Source organism: Salvelinus alpinus, chromosome 2, assembly GCF_045679555.1.
Source record: "Salvelinus alpinus chromosome 2, SLU_Salpinus.1, whole genome shotgun sequence".
NCBI lineage: Eukaryota > Metazoa > Chordata > Actinopteri > Salmoniformes > Salmonidae > Salvelinus > Salvelinus alpinus.
Genome location: NC_092087.1, coordinates 105,454,472 through 105,474,750, shown reverse-complemented (window position 1 = coordinate 105,474,750; position 20,279 = coordinate 105,454,472). Strand labels below are relative to the sequence as shown.

At 41.2% G+C, this 20,279-nt stretch overlaps 36 non-coding genes across 36 annotated transcripts; all 36 read left to right on the top strand.

Moving 5' to 3' along the window:
- Positions 1 to 557: 557 nt before the first annotated feature.
- trnal-aag (transfer RNA leucine (anticodon AAG)) lies at positions 558 to 639 on the top strand. Its single transcript has one exon. It is a non-coding gene; the product is annotated as a tRNA-Leu (tRNA).
- A 732-nt stretch (positions 640 to 1,371) lies between these two features.
- Positions 1,372 to 1,453, top strand: trnal-aag (transfer RNA leucine (anticodon AAG)). The gene has a single exon. It is a non-coding gene; the product is annotated as a tRNA-Leu (tRNA).
- Positions 1,454 to 2,185: 732 nt separating this feature from the next.
- trnal-aag (transfer RNA leucine (anticodon AAG)) lies at positions 2,186 to 2,267 on the top strand. The gene has a single exon. It is a non-coding gene; the product is annotated as a tRNA-Leu (tRNA).
- Positions 2,268 to 2,969: 702 nt separating this feature from the next.
- trnal-aag (transfer RNA leucine (anticodon AAG)) lies at positions 2,970 to 3,051 on the top strand. The gene has a single exon. It is a non-coding gene; the product is annotated as a tRNA-Leu (tRNA).
- A 331-nt stretch (positions 3,052 to 3,382) lies between these two features.
- trnal-aag (transfer RNA leucine (anticodon AAG)) lies at positions 3,383 to 3,464 on the top strand. Its single transcript has one exon. It is a non-coding gene; the product is annotated as a tRNA-Leu (tRNA).
- A 732-nt stretch (positions 3,465 to 4,196) lies between these two features.
- trnal-aag (transfer RNA leucine (anticodon AAG)) lies at positions 4,197 to 4,278 on the top strand. The gene has a single exon. It is a non-coding gene; the product is annotated as a tRNA-Leu (tRNA).
- A 732-nt stretch (positions 4,279 to 5,010) lies between these two features.
- trnal-aag (transfer RNA leucine (anticodon AAG)) lies at positions 5,011 to 5,092 on the top strand. The gene has a single exon. It is a non-coding gene; the product is annotated as a tRNA-Leu (tRNA).
- Positions 5,093 to 5,824: 732 nt separating this feature from the next.
- Positions 5,825 to 5,906, top strand: trnal-aag (transfer RNA leucine (anticodon AAG)). The gene has a single exon. It is a non-coding gene; the product is annotated as a tRNA-Leu (tRNA).
- A 732-nt stretch (positions 5,907 to 6,638) lies between these two features.
- Positions 6,639 to 6,720, top strand: trnal-aag (transfer RNA leucine (anticodon AAG)). Its single transcript has one exon. It is a non-coding gene; the product is annotated as a tRNA-Leu (tRNA).
- A 331-nt stretch (positions 6,721 to 7,051) lies between these two features.
- Positions 7,052 to 7,133, top strand: trnal-aag (transfer RNA leucine (anticodon AAG)). Its single transcript has one exon. It is a non-coding gene; the product is annotated as a tRNA-Leu (tRNA).
- Positions 7,134 to 7,465: 332 nt separating this feature from the next.
- Positions 7,466 to 7,547, top strand: trnal-aag (transfer RNA leucine (anticodon AAG)). Its single transcript has one exon. It is a non-coding gene; the product is annotated as a tRNA-Leu (tRNA).
- A 331-nt stretch (positions 7,548 to 7,878) lies between these two features.
- Positions 7,879 to 7,960, top strand: trnal-aag (transfer RNA leucine (anticodon AAG)). The gene has a single exon. It is a non-coding gene; the product is annotated as a tRNA-Leu (tRNA).
- A 732-nt stretch (positions 7,961 to 8,692) lies between these two features.
- trnal-aag (transfer RNA leucine (anticodon AAG)) lies at positions 8,693 to 8,774 on the top strand. The gene has a single exon. It is a non-coding gene; the product is annotated as a tRNA-Leu (tRNA).
- A 732-nt stretch (positions 8,775 to 9,506) lies between these two features.
- trnal-aag (transfer RNA leucine (anticodon AAG)) lies at positions 9,507 to 9,588 on the top strand. The gene has a single exon. It is a non-coding gene; the product is annotated as a tRNA-Leu (tRNA).
- Positions 9,589 to 9,919: 331 nt separating this feature from the next.
- On the top strand, positions 9,920 to 10,001 carry trnal-aag (transfer RNA leucine (anticodon AAG)). The gene has a single exon. It is a non-coding gene; the product is annotated as a tRNA-Leu (tRNA).
- Positions 10,002 to 10,333: 332 nt separating this feature from the next.
- trnal-aag (transfer RNA leucine (anticodon AAG)) lies at positions 10,334 to 10,415 on the top strand. Its single transcript has one exon. It is a non-coding gene; the product is annotated as a tRNA-Leu (tRNA).
- A 1,159-nt stretch (positions 10,416 to 11,574) lies between these two features.
- On the top strand, positions 11,575 to 11,657 carry trnal-aag (transfer RNA leucine (anticodon AAG)). The gene has a single exon. It is a non-coding gene; the product is annotated as a tRNA-Leu (tRNA).
- Positions 11,658 to 11,989: 332 nt separating this feature from the next.
- On the top strand, positions 11,990 to 12,071 carry trnal-aag (transfer RNA leucine (anticodon AAG)). Its single transcript has one exon. It is a non-coding gene; the product is annotated as a tRNA-Leu (tRNA).
- Positions 12,072 to 12,403: 332 nt separating this feature from the next.
- Positions 12,404 to 12,485, top strand: trnal-aag (transfer RNA leucine (anticodon AAG)). Its single transcript has one exon. It is a non-coding gene; the product is annotated as a tRNA-Leu (tRNA).
- A 332-nt stretch (positions 12,486 to 12,817) lies between these two features.
- trnal-aag (transfer RNA leucine (anticodon AAG)) lies at positions 12,818 to 12,899 on the top strand. The gene has a single exon. It is a non-coding gene; the product is annotated as a tRNA-Leu (tRNA).
- A 332-nt stretch (positions 12,900 to 13,231) lies between these two features.
- On the top strand, positions 13,232 to 13,313 carry trnal-aag (transfer RNA leucine (anticodon AAG)). The gene has a single exon. It is a non-coding gene; the product is annotated as a tRNA-Leu (tRNA).
- A 332-nt stretch (positions 13,314 to 13,645) lies between these two features.
- Positions 13,646 to 13,727, top strand: trnal-aag (transfer RNA leucine (anticodon AAG)). Its single transcript has one exon. It is a non-coding gene; the product is annotated as a tRNA-Leu (tRNA).
- A 745-nt stretch (positions 13,728 to 14,472) lies between these two features.
- Positions 14,473 to 14,555, top strand: trnal-aag (transfer RNA leucine (anticodon AAG)). Its single transcript has one exon. It is a non-coding gene; the product is annotated as a tRNA-Leu (tRNA).
- A 332-nt stretch (positions 14,556 to 14,887) lies between these two features.
- On the top strand, positions 14,888 to 14,969 carry trnal-aag (transfer RNA leucine (anticodon AAG)). Its single transcript has one exon. It is a non-coding gene; the product is annotated as a tRNA-Leu (tRNA).
- Positions 14,970 to 15,301: 332 nt separating this feature from the next.
- Positions 15,302 to 15,383, top strand: trnal-aag (transfer RNA leucine (anticodon AAG)). The gene has a single exon. It is a non-coding gene; the product is annotated as a tRNA-Leu (tRNA).
- Positions 15,384 to 15,715: 332 nt separating this feature from the next.
- trnal-aag (transfer RNA leucine (anticodon AAG)) lies at positions 15,716 to 15,797 on the top strand. The gene has a single exon. It is a non-coding gene; the product is annotated as a tRNA-Leu (tRNA).
- Positions 15,798 to 16,129: 332 nt separating this feature from the next.
- On the top strand, positions 16,130 to 16,211 carry trnal-aag (transfer RNA leucine (anticodon AAG)). The gene has a single exon. It is a non-coding gene; the product is annotated as a tRNA-Leu (tRNA).
- Positions 16,212 to 16,543: 332 nt separating this feature from the next.
- Positions 16,544 to 16,625, top strand: trnal-aag (transfer RNA leucine (anticodon AAG)). Its single transcript has one exon. It is a non-coding gene; the product is annotated as a tRNA-Leu (tRNA).
- A 332-nt stretch (positions 16,626 to 16,957) lies between these two features.
- Positions 16,958 to 17,039, top strand: trnal-aag (transfer RNA leucine (anticodon AAG)). Its single transcript has one exon. It is a non-coding gene; the product is annotated as a tRNA-Leu (tRNA).
- Positions 17,040 to 17,371: 332 nt separating this feature from the next.
- On the top strand, positions 17,372 to 17,453 carry trnal-aag (transfer RNA leucine (anticodon AAG)). Its single transcript has one exon. It is a non-coding gene; the product is annotated as a tRNA-Leu (tRNA).
- A 332-nt stretch (positions 17,454 to 17,785) lies between these two features.
- trnal-aag (transfer RNA leucine (anticodon AAG)) lies at positions 17,786 to 17,867 on the top strand. Its single transcript has one exon. It is a non-coding gene; the product is annotated as a tRNA-Leu (tRNA).
- Positions 17,868 to 18,199: 332 nt separating this feature from the next.
- Positions 18,200 to 18,281, top strand: trnal-aag (transfer RNA leucine (anticodon AAG)). Its single transcript has one exon. It is a non-coding gene; the product is annotated as a tRNA-Leu (tRNA).
- A 332-nt stretch (positions 18,282 to 18,613) lies between these two features.
- On the top strand, positions 18,614 to 18,695 carry trnal-aag (transfer RNA leucine (anticodon AAG)). Its single transcript has one exon. It is a non-coding gene; the product is annotated as a tRNA-Leu (tRNA).
- A 332-nt stretch (positions 18,696 to 19,027) lies between these two features.
- Positions 19,028 to 19,109, top strand: trnal-aag (transfer RNA leucine (anticodon AAG)). The gene has a single exon. It is a non-coding gene; the product is annotated as a tRNA-Leu (tRNA).
- Positions 19,110 to 19,441: 332 nt separating this feature from the next.
- trnal-aag (transfer RNA leucine (anticodon AAG)) lies at positions 19,442 to 19,523 on the top strand. Its single transcript has one exon. It is a non-coding gene; the product is annotated as a tRNA-Leu (tRNA).
- Positions 19,524 to 19,855: 332 nt separating this feature from the next.
- Positions 19,856 to 19,937, top strand: trnal-aag (transfer RNA leucine (anticodon AAG)). Its single transcript has one exon. It is a non-coding gene; the product is annotated as a tRNA-Leu (tRNA).
- Positions 19,938 to 20,279: the final 342 nt, after the last annotated feature.

Genomic DNA, 20,279 nt, shown 5'->3' with positions numbered 1-20,279 from the left:
CGCGGTGGCAGACGCACCTCCTACCGGTGGTTGTTCACGTCAAAGCCTTGATTGGAAACAAGGAAAGTTGGACTGGGCTGTGCGTCGATCCCAGCAGTCCATTTTAACAGTGGGTACTGTGGCTGAGCTGTCCAGAGCACTGGATTTAAGGATCCCAGTCTTTTCAGAGGTGTGGGAGCAAAGTCCACCGCTGCAACATTTTCTCAACAGAAAACAGTAATGGTTCTCAAACAAGGCCACCAAGGATACCGGACAAATAAAGGGAATCCAGCCTTTACCCTAATTCCCACGTCTGTTATTGAAATTATCTGCTGCGTTTCTCAGATTCAATCTGCTTCAGACATAAAAGCAGAAACTAATTATAAGTGTACACGAAGGAAGAAAGAGCAACATGAGATAAATTAAGATTTTTAAAAAGAAAATCAAAAACGATGAAGGAAGAGCAACATGAGATCCATAAAGAATCTAAAGAAGAAAATTAAAAAGAATACAAAGTTACAAGGGAGTGCCGATGCTCTAGGTAACTGACGGGAAAGTGTGAACATTTTGCTAAGCAGGGTAGTGTGGCCGAGCGGTCTAAGGCGCTGGATTAAGGCTCCAGTCTCTACGGAGGCGTGGGTTCAAATCCCACCACTGCCAACTTTATTGAGTTTGTTTGCGCAAGCTATCACATGTTCTGCTTTTTTTCAGGGTTTTTACGTTCATGTAGGACCATGCCAGGAAGAAAATAACAATGTTGTGTGGAATGGATGGGGTTGCAACTCACACGTGCAGTCCATCGCCTTAACCAATCAGCCAGCAAGTCCTGTCCTCTCGCGGTGGCAGACGCACCTCCTACCGGTGGTTGTTCACGTCAAAGCCTTGATTGGAAACAAGGAAAGTTGGACTGGGCTGTGCGTCGATCCCAGCAGTCCATTTTAACAGTGGGTACTGTGGCCGAGCTGTCCAGAGCACTGGATTTAAGGATCCCAGTCTTTTCAGAGGTGTGGGTGCAAAGTCCACCGCTGCAACTTTTTCTCAACAGAAAACAGTAATGGTTCTCAAACAAGGCCACCAAGGATACCGGACAAATAAAGGGAATCCTGCCTTTACCCCAATTCCCACGTCTGTTATTGAAATTATCTGCTGCGTTTCTCAGATTCAATCTGCTTCAGACATAAAAGCAGAAACTAATTATAAGTGTACACGAAGGAAGAAAGAGCAACATGAGATAAATTAAGATTTTTAAAAAGAAAATCAAAAACGATGAAGGAAGAGCAACATGAGATCCATAAAGAATCTAAAGAAGAAAATTAAAAAGAATACAAAGTTACAAGGGAGTGCCGATGCTCTAGGTAACTGACGGGAAAGTGTGAACATTTTGCTAAGCAGGGTAGTGTGGCCGAGCGGTCTAAGGCGCTGGATTAAGGCTCCAGTCTCTACGGAGGCGTGGGTTCAAATCCCACCACTGCCAACTTTATTGAGTTTGTTTGCGCAAGCTATCACATGTTCTGCTTTTTTTCAGGGTTTTTACGTTCATGTAGGACCATGCCAGGAAGAAAATAACAATGTTGTGTGGAATGGATGGGGTTGCAACTCACACGTGCAGTCCATCGCCTTAACCAATCAGCCAGCAAGTCCTGTCCTCTCGCGGTGGCAGACGCACCTCCTACCGGTGGTTGTTCACGTCAAAGCCTTGATTGGAAACAAGGAAAGTTGGACTGGGCTGTGCGTCGATCCCAGCAGTCCATTTTAACAGTGGGTACTGTGGCTGAGCTGTCCAGAGCACTGGATTTAAGGATCCCAGTCTTTTCAGAGGTGTGGGAGCAAAGTCCACCGCTGCAACATTTTCTCAACAGAAAACAGTAATGGTTCTCAAACAAGGCCACCAAGGATACCGGACAAATAAAGGGAATCCAGCCTTTACCCTAATTCCCACGTCTGTTATTGAAATTATCTGCTGCGTTTCTCAGATTCAATCTGCTTCAGACATAAAAGCAGAAACTAATTATAAGTGTACACGAAGGAAGAAAGAGCAACATGAGATAAATTAAGATTTTTAAAAAGAAAATCAAAAACGATGAAGGAAGAGCAACATGAGATCCATAAAGAATCTAAAGAAGAAAATTAAAAAGAATACAAAGTTACAAGGGAGTGCCGATGCTCTAGGTAACTGACGGGAAAGTGTGAAAACTTTGCTAAGCAGGGTAGTGTGGCCGAGCGGTCTAAGGCGCTGGATTAAGGCTCCAGTCTCTATGGAGGCGTGGGTTCAAATCCCACCACTGCCAACTTTATTGAGTTTGTTTGCGCAAGCTATCACATGTTCTGCTTTTTTTCAGGGTTTTTACGTTCATGTAGGACCATGCCAGGAAGAAAATAACAATGTTGTGTGGAATGGATGGGGTTGCAACTCACACGTGCAGTCCATCGCCTTAACCAATCAGCCAGCAAGTCCTGTCCTCTCGCGGTGGCAGACGCACCTCCTACCGGTGGTTGTTCACGTCAAAGCCTTGATTGGAAACAAGGAAAGTTGGACTGGGCTGTGCGTCGATCCCAGCAGTCCATTTTAACAGTGGGTACTGTGGCCGAGCTGTCCAGAGCACTGGATTTAAGGATCCCAGTCTTATCAGAGGCGTGGGTTCAAATCCCACCACTGCCAACTTTATTGAGTTTGTTTGCGCAAGGACAAATAAAGGGAATCCAGCCTTAACCCCAATTCCCACGTCTGTTATTGAAATTATCTGCAGCGTTTTTCAGATTCAATTTGCTTCAGACATAAAAGCAGAAACTAATTGTAAGTGTACACGAAGGAAGAAAGAGAAACATGAGATAAATTAAGATTTTTAAAAAGAAAATCAAAAATGATGAAGGAAGAGCAACATGAGATCCAGAAAGATTTTAAAGAAGAAAATTAAAAAGAAGACAAAGTTACAAGGGAGTGCCGATGCTCTAGGTAACTGACGGGAAAGTGTGAACATTTTGCTAAGCAGGGTAGTGTGGCCGAGCGGTCTAAGGCGCTGGATTAAGGCTCCAGTCTCTACGGAGGCGTGGGTTCAAATCCCACCACTGCCAACTTTATTGAGTTTGTTTGCGCAAGGACAAATAAAGGGAATCCAGCCTTAACCCCAATTCCCACGTCTGTTATTGAAATTATCTGCAGCGTTTTTCAGATTCAATTTGCTTCAGACATAAAAGCAGAAACTAATTGTAAGTGTACACGAAGGAAGAAAGAGAAACATGAGATAAATTAAGATTTTTAAAAAGAAAATCAAAAATGATGAAGGAAGAGCAACATGAGATCCAGAAAGATTTTAAAGAAGAAAATTAAAAAGAAGACAAAGTTACAAGGGAGTGCCGATGCTCTAGGTAACTGACGGGAAAGTGTGAACATTTTGCTAAGCAGGGTAGTGTGGCTGAGCGGTCTAAGGCGCTGGATTAAGGCTCCAGTCTCTACGGAGGCGTGGGTTCAAATCCCACCACTGCCAAATTTATTGAGTTTGTTTGCGCAAGCTATCACATGTTCTGCTTTTTTTCAGGGTTTTTACATTCATGTAGGACCATGCCAGGAAGAAAATAACAATGTTGTGTGGAATGGATGGGGTTGCAACTCACACGTGCAGTCCATCGCCTTAACCAATCAGCCAGCAAGTCCTGTCCTCTCGCGGTGGCAGACGCACCTCCTACCGGTGGTTGTTCACGTCAAAGCCTTGATTGGAAACAAGGAAAGTTGGACTGGGCTGTGCGTCGATCCCAGCAGTCCATTTTAACAGTGGGTACTGTGGCTGAGCTGTCCAGAGCACTGGATTTAAGGATCCCAGTCTTTTCAGAGGTGTGGGAGCAAAGTCCACCGCTGCAACATTTTCTCAACAGAAAACAGTAATGGTTCTCAAACAAGGCCACCAAGGATACCGGACAAATAAAGGGAATCCAGCCTTTACCCTAATTCCCACGTCTGTTATTGAAATTATCTGCTGCGTTTCTCAGATTCAATCTGCTTCAGACATAAAAGCAGAAACTAATTATAAGTGTACACGAAGGAAGAAAGAGCAACATGAGATAAATTAAGATTTTTAAAAAGAAAATCAAAAACGATGAAGGAAGAGCAACATGAGATCCATAAAGAATCTAAAGAAGAAAATTAAAAAGAATACAAAGTTACAAGGGAGTGCCGATGCTCTAGGTAACTGACGGGAAAGTGTGAACATTTTGCTAAGCAGGGTAGTGTGGCCGAGCGGTCTAAGGCGCTGGATTAAGGCTCCAGTCTCTACGGAGGCGTGGGTTCAAATCCCACCACTGCCAACTTTATTGAGTTTGTTTGCGCAAGCTATCACATGTTCTGCTTTTTTTCAGGGTTTTTACGTTCATGTAGGACCATGCCAGGAAGAAAATAACAATGTTGTGTGGAATGGATGGGGTTGCAACTCACACGTGCAGTCCATCGCCTTAACCAATCAGCCAGCAAGTCCTGTCCTCTCGCGGTGGCAGACGCACCTCCTACCGGTGGTTGTTCACGTCAAAGCCTTGATTGGAAACAAGGAAAGTTGGACTGGGCTGTGCGTCGATCCCAGCAGTCCATTTTAACAGTGGGTACTGTGGCTGAGCTGTCCAGAGCACTGGATTTAAGGATCCCAGTCTTTTCAGAGGTGTGGGAGCAAAGTCCACCGCTGCAACATTTTCTCAACAGAAAACAGTAATGGTTCTCAAACAAGGCCACCAAGGATACCGGACAAATAAAGGGAATCCAGCCTTTACCCTAATTCCCACGTCTGTTATTGAAATTATCTGCTGCGTTTCTCAGATTCAATCTGCTTCAGACATAAAAGCAGAAACTAATTATAAGTGTACACGAAGGAAGAAAGAGCAACATGAGATAAATTAAGATTTTTAAAAAGAAAATCAAAAACGATGAAGGAAGAGCAACATGAGATCCATAAAGAATCTAAAGAAGAAAATTAAAAAGAATACAAAGTTACAAGGGAGTGCCGATGCTCTAGGTAACTGACGGGAAAGTGTGAACATTTTGCTAAGCAGGGTAGTGTGGCCGAGCGGTCTAAGGCGCTGGATTAAGGCTCCAGTCTCTACGGAGGCGTGGGTTCAAATCCCACCACTGCCAACTTTATTGAGTTTGTTTGCGCAAGCTATCACATGTTCTGCTTTTTTTCAGGGTTTTTACGTTCATGTAGGACCATGCCAGGAAGAAAATAACAATGTTGTGTGGAATGGATGGGGTTGCAACTCACACGTGCAGTCCATCGCCTTAACCAATCAGCCAGCAAGTCCTGTCCTCTCGCGGTGGCAGACGCACCTCCTACCGGTGGTTGTTCACGTCAAAGCCTTGATTGGAAACAAGGAAAGTTGGACTGGGCTGTGCGTCGATCCCAGCAGTCCATTTTAACAGTGGGTACTGTGGCTGAGCTGTCCAGAGCACTGGATTTAAGGATCCCAGTCTTTTCAGAGGTGTGGGAGCAAAGTCCACCGCTGCAACATTTTCTCAACAGAAAACAGTAATGGTTCTCAAACAAGGCCACCAAGGATACCGGACAAATAAAGGGAATCCAGCCTTTACCCTAATTCCCACGTCTGTTATTGAAATTATCTGCTGCGTTTCTCAGATTCAATCTGCTTCAGACATAAAAGCAGAAACTAATTATAAGTGTACACGAAGGAAGAAAGAGCAACATGAGATAAATTAAGATTTTTAAAAAGAAAATCAAAAACGATGAAGGAAGAGCAACATGAGATCCATAAAGAATCTAAAGAAGAAAATTAAAAAGAATACAAAGTTACAAGGGAGTGCCGATGCTCTAGGTAACTGACGGGAAAGTGTGAAAACTTTGCTAAGCAGGGTAGTGTGGCCGAGCGGTCTAAGGCGCTGGATTAAGGCTCCAGTCTCTATGGAGGCGTGGGTTCAAATCCCACCACTGCCAACTTTATTGAGTTTGTTTGCGCAAGCTATCACATGTTCTGCTTTTTTTCAGGGTTTTTACGTTCATGTAGGACCATGCCAGGAAGAAAATAACAATGTTGTGTGGAATGGATGGGGTTGCAACTCACACGTGCAGTCCATCGCCTTAACCAATCAGCCAGCAAGTCCTGTCCTCTCGCGGTGGCAGACGCACCTCCTACCGGTGGTTGTTCACGTCAAAGCCTTGATTGGAAACAAGGAAAGTTGGACTGGGCTGTGCGTCGATCCCAGCAGTCCATTTTAACAGTGGGTACTGTGGCCGAGCTGTCCAGAGCACTGGATTTAAGGATCCCAGTCTTATCAGAGGTGTGGGTGCAAAGTCCACCGCTGCAACATTTTCTCAACAGAAAACAGTAATGGTTCTCAAACAAGGCCACCAAGGATACCGGACAAATAAAGGGAATCCAGCCTTTACCCCAATTCCCACGTCTGTTATTGAAATTATCTGCTGCGTTTGTCAGATTCAATCTGCTTCAGACATAAAAGCAGAAACTAATTATAAGTGTACACGAAGGAAGAAAGAGCAACATGAGATAAATTAAGATTTTTTAAAAGAAAATCAAAAACGATGAAGGAAGAGCAACATGAGATCCATAAAGAATCTAAAGAAGAAAATTAAAAAGAATACAAAGTTACAAGGGAGTGCCGATGCTCTAGGTAACTGACGGGAAAGTGTGAACATTTTGCTAAGCAGGGTAGTGTGGCCGAGCGGTCTAAGGCGCTGGATTAAGGCTCCAGTCTCTACGGAGGCGTGGGTTCAAATCCCACCACTGCCAACTTTATTGAGTTTGTTTGCGCAAGGACAAATAAAGGGAATCCAGCCTTAACCCCAATTCCCACGTCTGTTATTGAAATTATCTGCAGCGTTTTTCAGATTCAATTTGCTTCAGACATAAAAGCAGAAACTAATTGTAAGTGTACACGAAGGAAGAAAGAGAAACATGAGATAAATTAAGATTTTTAAAAAGAAAATCAAAAATGATGAAGGAAGAGCAACATGAGATCCAGAAAGATTTTAAAGAAGAAAATTAAAAAGAAGACAAAGTTACAAGGGAGTGCCGATGCTCTAGGTAACTGACGGGAAAGTGTGAACATTTTGCTAAGCAGGGTAGTGTGGCCGAGCGGTCTAAGGCGCTGGATTAAGGCTCCAGTCTCTACGGAGGCGTGGGTTCAAATCCCACCACTGCCAACTTTATTGAGTTTGTTTGCGCAAGGACAAATAAAGGGAATCCAGCCTTAACCCCAATTCCCACGTCTGTTATTGAAATTATCTGCAGCGTTTTTCAGATTCAATTTGCTTCAGACATAAAAGCAGAAACTAATTGTAAGTGTACACGAAGGAAGAAAGAGAAACATGAGATAAATTAAGATTTTTAAAAAGAAAATCAAAAATGATGAAGGAAGAGCAACATGAGATCCAGAAAGATTTTAAAGAAGAAAATTAAAAAGAAGACAAAGTTACAAGGGAGTGCCGATGCTCTAGGTAACTGACGGGAAAGTGTGAATATTTTGCTGAAGCAGGGTAGTGTGGCCGAGCGGTCTAAGGCGCTGGATTAAGGCTCCAGTCTCTACGGAGGCGTGGGTTCAAATCACACCACTGCCATCTTTATTGAGTTTGTTTGCGCAAGGACAAATAAAAGGAATCCATCCTTTACCCCAATTCCCACGTCTTTTATTGAAATTATCTGCAGCGTTTTTCAGATTCAATCTGCTTCAGACATAAAAGCAGAAACTAATTATAAGTGTACACGAAGGAAGAAAGAGCAACATGAGATAAATTAAGATTTTTAAAAAGAAAATCAAAAACGATGAAGGAAGAGCAACATGAGATCCATAAAGAATCTAAAGAAGAAAATTAAAAAGAATACAAAGTTACAAGGGAGTGCCGATGCTCTAGGTAACTGACGGGAAAGTGTGAACATTTTGCTGAGCAGGGTAGTGTGGCCGAGCGGTCTAAGGCGCTGGATTAAGGCTCCAGTCTCTACGGCGGCGTGGGTTCAAATCCCACCACTGCCAACTTTATTGAGTTTGTTTGCGCAAGCTATCACATGTTCTGCTTTTTTTCAGGGTTTTTACGTTCATGTAGGACCATGCCAGGAAGAAAATAACAATGTTGTGTGGAATGGATGGGGTTGCAACTCACACGTGCAGTCCATCGCCTTAACCAATCAGCCAGCAAGTCCTGTCCTCTCGCGGTGGCAGACGCACCTCCTACCGGTGGTTGTTCACGTCAAAGCCTTGATTGGAAACAAGGAAAGTTGGACTGGGCTGTGCGTCGATCCCAGCAGTCCATTTTAACAGTGGGTACTGTGGCTGAGCTGTCCAGAGCACTGGATTTAAGGATCCCAGTCTTTTCAGAGGTGTGGGAGCAAAGTCCACCGCTGCAACATTTTCTCAACAGAAAACAGTAATGGTTCTCAAACAAGGCCACCAAGGATACCGGACAAATAAAGGGAATCCAGCCTTTACCCTAATTCCCACGTCTGTTATTGAAATTATCTGCTGCGTTTCTCAGATTCAATCTGCTTCAGACATAAAAGCAGAAACTAATTATAAGTGTACACGAAGGAAGAAAGAGCAACATGAGATAAATTAAGATTTTTAAAAAGAAAATCAAAAACGATGAAGGAAGAGCAACATGAGATCCATAAAGAATCTAAAGAAGAAAATTAAAAAGAATACAAAGTTACAAGGGAGTGCCGATGCTCTAGGTAACTGACGGGAAAGTGTGAACATTTTGCTACGCAGGGTAGTGTGGCCGAGCGGTCTAAGGCGCTGGATTAAGGCTCCAGTCTCTATGGAGTCGTGGGTTCAAATCCCACCACTGCCAACTTTATTGAGTTTGTTTGCGCAAGCTATCACATGTTCTGCTTTTTTTCAGGGTTTTTACGTTCATGTAGGACCATGCCAGGAAGAAAATAACAATGTTGTGTGGAATGGATGGGGTTGCAACTCACACGTGCAGTCCATCGCCTTAACCAATCAGCCAGCAAGTCCTGTCCTCTCGCGGTGGCAGACGCACCTCCTACCGGTGGTTGTTCACGTCAAAGCCTTGATTGGAAACAAGGAAAGTTGGACTGGGCTGTGCGTCGATCCCAGCAGTCAATTTTAACTGTGGGTACTGTGGCCGAGCTGTCCAGAGCACTGGATTTAATGATCCCAGTCTTATCAGAGGTGTGGGTGCAAAGTCCACCGCTGCAACTTTTTCTCACCAGAAAACAGTAATAGTTCTCAAACAAGGCCACCAAGGATACCGGACAAATAAAGGGAATCCAGCCTTTACCCCAATTCCCACGTCTGTTATTGAAATTATCTGCTGCGTTTGTCAGATTCAATCTGCTTCAGACATAAAAGCAGAAACTAATTATAAGTGTACACGAAGGAAGAAAGAGCAACATGAGATAAATTAAGATTTTTTAAAAGAAAATCAAAAACGATGAAGGAAGAGCAACATGAGATCCATAAAGAATCTAAAGAAGAAAATTAAAAAGAATACAAAGTTACAAGGGAGTGCCGATGCTCTAGGTAACTGACGGGAAAGTGTGAACATTTTGCTAAGCAGGGTAGTGTGGCCGAGCGGTCTAAGGCGCTGGATTAAGGCTCCAGTCTCTACGGAGGCGTGGGTTCAAATCCCACCACTGCCAACTTTATTGAGTTTGTTTGCGCAAGGACAAATAAAGGGAATCCAGCCTTAACCCCAATTCCCACGTCTGTTATTGAAATTATCTGCAGCGTTTTTCAGATTCAATTTGCTTCAGACATAAAAGCAGAAACTAATTGTAAGTGTACACGAAGGAAGAAAGAGAAACATGAGATAAATTAAGATTTTTAAAAAGAAAATCAAAAATGATGAAGGAAGAGCAACATGAGATCCAGAAAGATTTTAAAGAAGAAAATTAAAAAGAAGACAAAGTTACAAGGGAGTGCCGATGCTCTAGGTAACTGACGGGAAAGTGTGAACATTTTGCTAAGCAGGGTAGTGTGGCCGAGCGGTCTAAGGCGCTGGATTAAGGCTCCAGTCTCTACGGAGGCGTGGGTTCAAATCCCACCACTGCCAACTTTATTGAGTTTGTTTGCGCAAGGACAAATAAAGGGAATCCAGCCTTAACCCCAATTCCCACGTCTGTTATTGAAATTATCTGCAGCGTTTTTCAGATTCAATTTGCTTCAGACATAAAAGCAGAAACTAATTGTAAGTGTACACGACGGAAGAAAGAGAAACATGAGATAAATTAAGATTTTTAAAAAGAAAATCAAAAACGATGAAGGAAGAGCAACATGAGATCCAGAAAGATTTTAAAGAAGAAAATTAAAAAGAAGACAAAGTTACAAGGGAGTGCCGATGCTCTAGGTAACTGACGGGAAAGTGTGAATATTTTGCTGAAGCAGGGTAGTGTGGCCGAGCGGTCTAAGGCGCTGGATTAAGGCTCCAGTCTCTACGGAGGCGTGGGTTCAAATCACACCACTGCCATCTTTATTGAGTTTGTTTGCGCAAGGACAAATAAAAGGAATCCATCCTTTACCCCAATTCCCACGTCTTTTATTGAAATTATCTGCAGCGTTTTTCAGATTCAATCTGCTTCAGACATAAAAGCAGAAACTAATTATAAGTGTACACGAAGGAAGAAAGAGCATCATGAGATAAATTAAGATTTTTAAAAAGAAAATCAAAAACGATGAAGGAAGAGCAACATGAGATCCATAAAGATTTTAAAGAAGAAAATTAAAAAGAAGACAAAGTTACAAGGGAGTGCCGATGCTCTAGGTAACTGACGGGAAAGTGTGAATATTTCGCTGAAGCAGGGTAGTGTGGCCGAGCGGTCTAAGGCGCTGGATTAAGGCAACAGTCTCTACGGAGGCGTGGGTTCAAATCACACCACTGCCATCTTTATTGAGTTTGTTTGCGCAAGGACAAATAAAAGGAATCCATCCTTTACCCCAATTCCCACGTCTTTTATTGAAATTATCTGCAGCGTTTTTCAGATTCAATCTGCTTCAGACATAAAAGCAGAAACTAATTATAAGTGTACACGAAGGAAGAAAGAGCATCATGAGATAAATTAAGATTTTTAAAAAGAAAATCAAAAACGATGAAGGAAGAGCAACATGAGATCCATAAAGATTTTAAAGAAGAAAATTAAAAAGAAGACAAAGTTACAAGGGAGTGCCGATGCTCTAGGTAACTGACGGGAAAGTGTGAATATTTCGCTGAAGCAGGGTAGTGTGGCCGAGCGGTCTAAGGCGCTGGATTAAGGCAACAGTCTCTACGGAGGCGTGGTTTCAAATCACACCACTGCCATCTTTATTGAGTTTGTTTGCGCAAGGACAAATAAAAGGAATCCATCCTTTACCCCAATTCCCACGTCTTTTATTGAAATTATCTGCAGCGTTTTTCAGATTCAATCTGCTTCAGACATAAAAGCAGAAACTAATTATAAGTGTACACGAAGGAAGAAAGAGCATCATGAGATAAATTAAGATTTTTAAAAAGAAAATCAAAAACGATGAAGGAAGAGCAACATGAGATCCATAAAGATTTTAAAGAAGACAATTAAAAAGAAGACAAAGTTACAAGGGAGTGCCGATGCTCTAGGTAACTGACGGGAAAGTGTGACAATTTTGCTAAAGCAGGTTAGTGTGGCCGAGCGGTCTAAGGCGCTGGATTAAGGCTCCAGTCTCTACGGAGGCGTGGGTTCAAATCCCACCACTGCCAACTTTATTGAGTTTGTTTGCGCAAGGACAAATAAAGGGAATCCAGCCTTAACCCCAATTCCCACGTCTGTTATTGAAATTATCTGCAGCGTTTTTCAGATTCAATTTGCTTCAGACATAAAAGCAGAAACTAATTGTAAGTGTACACGAAGGAAGAAAGAGAAACATGAAATAAATTAAGATTTTTAAAAAGAAAATCAAAAATGATGAAGGAAGAGCAACATGAGATCCAGAAAGATTTTAAAGAAGAAAATTAAAAAGAAGACAAAGTTACAAGGGAGTGCCGATGCTCTAGGTAACTGACGGGAAAGTGTGAATATTTTGCTGAAGCAGGGTAGTGTGGCCGAGCGGTCTAAGGCGCTGGATTAAGGCTCCAGTCTCTACGGAGGCGTGGATTCAAATCCTACCACTGCCATCTTTATTGAGTTTGTTTGCGCAAGGACAAATAAAGGGAATCCAGCCTTTACCCCAATTCCCACGTCTGTTATTGAAATTATCTGCTGTGTTTTTCAGATTCAATCTGCTTCAGACATAAAAGCAGAAACTAATTATAAGTGTACACGAAGGAAGAAAGAGCAACATGAGATAAATTAAGATTTTTAAAAAGAAAATCAAAAACGATGAAGGAAGAGCAACATGAGATCCATAAAGATTTTAAAGAAGAAAATTAAAAAGAAGACAAAGTTACAAGGGAGTACCGATGCTCTAGGTAACTGACGGGAAAGTGTAAATATTTCGCTGAAGCAGGGTAGTGTGGCCGAGCGGTCTAAGGCGCTGGATTAAGGCTCCAGTCTCTACGGAGGCGTGGGTTCAAATCCCACCACTGCTATCTTTATTGAGTTTGTTTGCGCAAGGACAAATAAAAGGAATCCATCCTTTACCCCAATTCCCACGTCTTTTATTGAAATTATCTGCAGCGTTTTTCAGATTCAATCTGCTTCAGACATAAAAGCAGAAACTAATTATAAGTGTACACGAAGGAAGAAAGAGCATCATGAGATAAATTAAGATTTTTAAAAAGAAAATCAAAAACGATGAAGGAAGAGCAACATGAGATCCATAAAGATTTTAAAGAAGACAATTAAAAAGAAGACAAAGTTACAAGGGAGTGCCGATGCTCTAGGTAACTGACGGGAAAGTGTGACAATTTTGCTAAAGCAGGGTAGTGTGGCCGAGCGGTCTAAGGCGCTGGATTAAGGCTCCAGTCTCTACGGAGGCGTGGGTTCAAATCCCACCACTGCCAACTTTATTGAGTTTGTTTGCGCAAGGACAAATAAAGGGAATCCAGCCTTAACCCCAATTCCCACGTCTGTTATTGAAATTATCTGCAGCGTTTTTCAGATTCAATTTGCTTCAGACATAAAAGCAGAAACTAATTGTAAGTGTACACGAAGGAAGAAAGAGAAACATGAAATAAATTAAGATTTTTAAAAAGAAAATCAAAAATGATGAAGGAAGAGCAACATGAGATCCAGAAAGATTTTAAAGAAGAAAATTAAAAAGAAGACAAAGTTACAAGGGAGTGCCGATGCTCTAGGTAACTGACGGGAAAGTGTGAATATTTTGCTGAAGCAGGGTAGTGTGGCCGAGCGGTCTAAGGCGCTGGATTAAGGCTCCAGTCTCTACGGAGGCGTGGATTCAAATCCTACCACTGCCATCTTTATTGAGTTTGTTTGCGCAAGGACAAATAAAGGGAATCCAGCCTTTACCCCAATTCCCACGTCTGTTATTGAAATTATCTGCTGTGTTTTTCAGATTCAATCTGCTTCAGACATAAAAGCAGAAACTAATTATAAGTGTACACGAAGGAAGAAAGAGCAACATGAGATAAATTAAGATTTTTAAAAAGAAAATCAAAAACGATGAAGGAAGAGCAACATGAGATCCATAAAGATTTTAAAGAAGAAAATTAAAAAGAAGACAAAGTTACAAGGGAGTACCGATGCTCTAGGTAACTGACGGGAAAGTGTAAATATTTCGCTGAAGCAGGGTAGTGTGGCCGAGCGGTCTAAGGCGCTGGATTAAGGCTCCAGTCTCTACGGAGGCGTGGGTTCAAATCCCACCACTGCTATCTTTATTGAGTTTGTTTGCGCAAGGACAAATAAAAGGAATCCATCCTTTACCCCAATTCCCACGTCTTTTATTGAAATTATCTGCAGCGTTTTTCAGATTCAATCTGCTTCAGACATAAAAGCAGAAACTAATTATAAGTGTACACGAAGGAAAAAAGAGCATCATGAGATAAATTAAGATTTTTAAAAAGAAAATCAAAAACGATGAAGGAAGAGCAACATGAGATCCATAAAGATTTTAAAGAAGAAAATTAAAAAGAAGACAAAGTTACAAGGGAGTGCCGATGCTCTAGGTAACTGACGGGAAAGTGTGAATATTTCGCTGAAGCAGGGTAGTGTGGCCGAGCGGTCTAAGGCGCTGGATTAAGGCAACAGTCTCTACGGAGGCGTGGGTTCAAATCACACCACTGCCATCTTTATTGAGTTTGTTTGCGCAAGGACAAATAAAAGGAATCCATCCTTTACCCCAATTCCCACGTCTTTTATTGAAATTATCTGCAGCGTTTTTCAGATTCAATCTGCTTCAGACATAAAAGCAGAAACTAATTATAAGTGTACACGAAGGAAGAAAGAGCATCATGAGATAAATTAAGATTTTTAAAAAGAAAATCAAAAACGATGAAGGAAGAGCAACATGAGATCCATAAAGATTTTAAAGAAGACAATTAAAAAGAAGACAAAGTTACAAGGGAGTGCCGATGCTCTAGGTAACTGACGGGAAAGTGTGACAATTTTGCTAAAGCAGGTTAGTGTGGCCGAGCGGTCTAAGGCGCTGGATTAAGGCTCCAGTCTCTACGGAGGCGTGGGTTCAAATCCCACCACTGCCAACTGTATTGAGTTTGTTTGCGCAAGGACAAATAAAGGGAATCCAGCCTTAACCCCAATTCCCACGTCTGTTATTGAAATTATCTGCAGCGTTTTTCAGATTCAATTTGCTTCAGACATAAAAGCAGAAACTAATTGTAAGTGTACACGAAGGAAGAAAGAGAAACATGAAATAAATTAAGATTTTTAAAAAGAAAATCAAAAATGATGAAGGAAGAGCAACATGAGATCCAGAAAGATTTTAAAGAAGAAAATTAAAAAGAAGACAAAGTTACAAGGGAGTGCCGATGCTCTAGGTAACTGACGGGAAAGTGTGAATATTTTGCTGAAGCAGGGTAGTGTGGCCGAGCGGTCTAAGGCGCTGGATTAAGGCTCCAGTCTCTACGGAGGCGTGGGTTCAAATCCTACCACTGCCATCTTTATTGAGTTTGTTTGCGCAAGGACAAATAAAGGGAATCCAGCCTTTACCCCAATTCCCACGTCTGTTATTGAAATTATCTGCTGCGTTTTTCAGATTCAATCTGCTTCAGACATAAAAGCAGAAACTAATTATAAGTGTACACGAAGGAAGAAAGAGCAACATGAGATAAATTAAGATTTTTAAAAAGAAAATCAAAAACGATGAAGGAAGAGCAACATGAGATCCATAAAGATTTTAAAGAAGAAAATTAAAAAGAAGACAAAGTTACAAGGGAGTACCGATGCTCTAGGTAACTGACGGGAAAGTGTGAATATTTCGCTGAAGCAGGGTAGTGTGGCCGAGCGGTCTAAGGCGCTGGATTAAGGCTCCAGTCTCTACGGAGGCGTGGGTTCAAATCCCACCACTGCTATCTTTATTGAGTTTGTTTGCGCAAGGACAAATAAAAGGAATCCATCCTTTACCCCAATTCCCACGTCTGTTATTGAAATTATCTGCAGCGTTTTTCAGATTCAATCTGCTTCAGACATAAAAGCAGAAACTAATTATAAGTGTACACGAAGGAAAAAAGAGCATCATGAGATAAATTAAGATTTTTAAAAAGAAAATCAAAAACGATGAAGGAAGAGCAACATGAGATCAATAAAGATTTTAAAGAAGAAAATTAAAAAGAAGACAAACTTACAAGGGAGTGCCGATGCTCTAGGTAACTGACGGGAAAGTGTGAATATTTTGCTGAAGCAGGGTAGTGTGGCCGAGCGGTCTAAGGCGCTGGATTAAGGCTCCAGTCTCTACGGAGGCGTGGGTTCAAATCCCACCACTGCCATCTTTATTGAGTTTGTTTGCGCAAGGACAAATAAAGGGAATCCAGCCTTAACCCCAATTCCCACGTCTGTTATTGAAATTATCTGCAGCGTTTTTCAGATTCAATTTGCTTCAGACATAAAAGCAGAAACTAATTGTAAGTGTACACGAAGGAAGAAAGAGAAACATGAAATAAATTAAGATTTTTAAAAAGAAAATCAAAAATGATGAAGGAAGAGCAACATGAGATCCAGAAAGATTTTAAAGAAGAAAATTAAAAAGAAGACAAAGTTACAAGGGAGTGCCGATGCTCTAGGTAACTGACGGGAAAGTGTGAATATTTTGCTGAAGCAGGGTAGTGTGGCCGAGCGGTCTAAGGCGCTGGATTAAGGCTCCAGTCTCTACGGAGGCGTGGGTTCAAATCCCACCACTGCCATCTTTATTGAGTTTGTTTGCGCAAGGACAAATAAAGGGAATCCAGCCTTTACCCCAATTCCCACGTCTGTTATTGAAATTATCTGCTGTGTTTTTCAGATTCAATCTGCTTCAGACATAAAAGCAGAAACTAATTATAAGTGTACACGAAGGAAGAAAGAGCAACATGAGATAAATTAAGATTTTTAAAAAGAAAATCAAAAACGATGAAGGAAGAGCAACATGAGATCCATAAAGATTTTAAAGAAGACAATTAAAAAGAAGACAAAGTTACAAGGGAGTGCCGATGCTCTAGGTAACTGACGGTAAAGTGTGAATACTTTGCTGAAGCAGGGTAGTGTGGCCGAGCGGTCTAAGGTGCTGGATTAAGGCTCCAGTGTCTACGGAGGCGTGGGTTCAAATCCCACCACTGCCATCTTTATTGAGTTTGTTTGCGCAAGGACAAATAAAAGGAATCCATCCTTTACCCCAATTCCCACGTCTTTTATTGAAATTATCTGCAGCGTTTTTCAGATTCAATCTGCTTCAGACATAAAAGCAGAAACTAATTATAAGTGTACACGAAGGAAGAAAGAGCATCATGAGATAAATTAAGATTTTTAAAAAGAAAATCAAAAACGATGAAGGAAGAGCAACATGAGATCCATAAAGATTTTAAAGAAGAAAATTAAAAAGAAGACAAAGTTACAAGGGAGTACCGATGCTCTAGGTAACTGACGGGAAAGTGTGAATATTTCGCTGAAGCAGGGTAGTGTGGCCGAGCGGTCTAAGGCGCTGGATTAAGGCTCCAGTCTCTACGGAGGCGTGGGTTCAAATCCCACCACTGCCAACTTTATTGAGTTTGTTTGCGCAAGGACAAATAAAGGGAATCCAGCCTTAACCCCAATTCCCACGTCTGTTATTGAAATTATCTGCAGCGTTTTTCAGATTCAATTTGCTTCAGACATAAGAGCAGAAACTAATTGTAAGTGTACACGAAGGAAGAAAGAGCAACATGAGATAAATTAAGATTTTTAAAAAGAAAATCAAAAACGATGAAGGAAGAGCAACATGAGATCCATAAAGATTTTAAAGAAGACAATTAAAAAGAAGACAAAGTTACAAGGGAGTGCCGATGCTCTAGGTAACTGACGGTAAAGTGTGAATACTTTGCTGAAGCAGGGTAGTGTGGCCGAGCGGTCTAAGGTGCTGGATTAAGGCTCCAGTCTCTACGGAGGCGTGGGTTCAAATCCCACCACTGCCATCTTTATTGAGTTTGTTTGCGCAAGGACAAATAAAAGGAATCCATCCTTTACCCCAATTCCCACGTCTTTTATTGAAATTATCTGCAGCGTTTTTCAGATTCAATCTGCTTCAGACATAAAAGCAGAAACTAATTATAAGTGTACACGAAGGAAGAAAGAGCATCATGAGATAAATTAAGATTTTTAAAAAGAAAATCAAAAACGATGAAGGAAGAGCAACATGAGATCCATAAAGATTTTAAAGAAGAAAATTAAAAAGAAGACAAAGTTACAAGGGAGTACCGATGCTCTAGGTAACTGACGGGAAAGTGTGAATATTTCGCTGAAGCAGGGTAGTGTGGCCGAGCGGTCTAAGGCGCTGGATTAAGGCTCCAGTCTCTACGGAGGCGTGGGTTCAAATCCCACCACTGCCATCTTTATTGAGTTTGTTTGCGCAAGGACAAATAAAAGGAATCCATCCTTTACCCCAATTCCCACGTCTGTTATTGAAATTATCTGCAGCGTTTTTCAGATTCAATCTGCTTCAGACATAAAAGCAGAAACTAATTATAAGTGTACACGAAGGAAAAAAGAGCATCATGAGATAAATTAAGATTTTTAAAAAGAAAATCAAAAACGATGAAGGAAGAGCAACATGAGATCCATAAAGATTTTAAAGAAGAAAATTAAAAAGAAGACAAACTTACAAGGGAGTGCCGATGCTCTAGGTAACTGACGGGAAAGTGTGAATATTTTGCTAAAGCAGGGTAGTGTGGCCGAGCGGTCTAAGGCGCTGGATTAAGGCTCCAGTCTCTACGGAGGCGTGGGTTCAAATCCCACCACTGCCATCTTTATTGAGTTTGTTTGCGCAAGGACAAATAAAGGGAATCCAGCCTTAACCCCAATTCCCACGTCTGTTATTGAAATTATCTGCTGCGTTTTTCAGATTCAATCTGCTTCAGACATAAAAGCAGAAACTAATTATAAGTGTACACGAAGGAAGAAAGAGCATCATGAGATAAATTAAGATTTTTAAAAAGAAAATCAAAAACGATGAAGGAAGAGCAACATGAGATCCATAAAGATTTTAAAGAAGAAAATTAAAAAGAAGACAAAGTTACAAGGGAGTACCGATGCTCTAGGTAACTGACGGGAAAGTGTGAATATTTTGCTGAAGCAGGGTAGTGTGGCCGAGCGGTCTAAGGTGCTGGATTAAGGCTCCAGTCTCTACGGAGGCGTGGGTTCAAATCCCACCACTGCCATCTTTATTGAGTTTGTTTGCGCAAGGACAAATAAAAGGAATCCATCCTTTACCCCAATTCCCACGTCTTTTATTGAAATTATCTGCAGCGTTTTTCAGATTCAATCTGCTTCAGACATAAAAGCAGAAACTAATTATAAGTGTACACGAAGGAAGAAAGAGCATCATGAGATAAATTAAGATTTTTAAAAAGAAAATCAAAAACGATGAAGGAAGAGCAACATGAGATCCATAAAGATTTTAAAGAAGAAAATTAAAAAGAAGACAAAGTTACAAGGGAGTACCGATGCTCTAGGTAACTGACGGGAAAGTGTGAATATTTCGCTGAAGCAGGGTAGTGTGGCCGAGCGGTCTAAGGCGCTGGATTAAGGCTCCAGTCTCTACGGAGGCGTGGGTTCAAATCCCACCACTGCTATCTTTATTGAGTTTGTTTGCGCAAGGACAAATAAAAGGAATCCATCCTTTACCCCAATTCCCACGTCTGTTATTGAAATTATCTGCAGCGTTTTTCAGATTCAATCTGCTTCAGACATAAAAGCAGAAACTAATTATAAGTGTACACGAAGGAAAAAAGAGCATCATGAGATAAATTAAGATTTTTAAAAAGAAAATCAAAAACGATGAAGGAAGAGCAACATGAGATCCATAAAGATTTTAAAGAAGAAAATTAAAAAGAAGACAAACTTACAAGGGAGTGCCGATGCTCTAGGTAACTGACGGGAAAGTGTGAATATTTTGCTGAAGCAGGGTAGTGTGGCCGAGCGGTCTAAGGCGCTGGATTAAGGCTCCAGTCTCTACGGAGGCGTGGGTTCAAATCCTACCACTGCCATCTTTATTGAGTTTGTTTCCGCAAGGACAAATAAAGGGAATCCAGCCTTTAACCCAATTCCCACGTCTGTTATTGAAATTATCTGCTGTTTTTTTCAGATTCAATCTGCTTCAGACATAAAAGCAGAAACTAATTATAAGTGTACACGAAGGAAGAAAGAGCAACATGAGATAAATTAAGATTTTTAAAAAGAAAATCAAAAACGATGAAGGAAGAGCAACATGAGATCCATAAAGATTTTAAAGAAGATAATTAAAAAGAAGACAAAGTTACAAGGGAGTGCCGATGCTCTAGGTAACTGACGGTAAAGTGTGAATACTTTGCTGAAGCAGGGTAGTGTGGCCGAGCGGTCTAAGGTGCTGGATTAAGGCTCCAGTCTCTACGGAGGCGTGGGTTCAAATCCCACCACTGCCATCTTTATTGAGTTTGTTTGCGCAAGGACAAATAAAAGGAATCCATCCTTTACCCCAATTCCCACGTCTGTTATTGAAATTATCTGCAGCGTTTTTCAGATTCAATCTGCTTCAGACATAAAAGCAGAAACTAATTATAAGTGTACACGAAGGAAGAAAGAGCATCATGAGATAAATTAAGATTTTTAAAAAGAAAATCAAAAACGATGAAGGAAGAGCAACATGAGATCCATAAAGATTTTAAAGAAGAAAATTAAAAAGAAGACAAAGTTACAAGGGAGTGCCGATGCTCTAGGTAACTGACGGGAAAGTGTGAATATTTCGCTGAAGCAGGGTAGTGTGG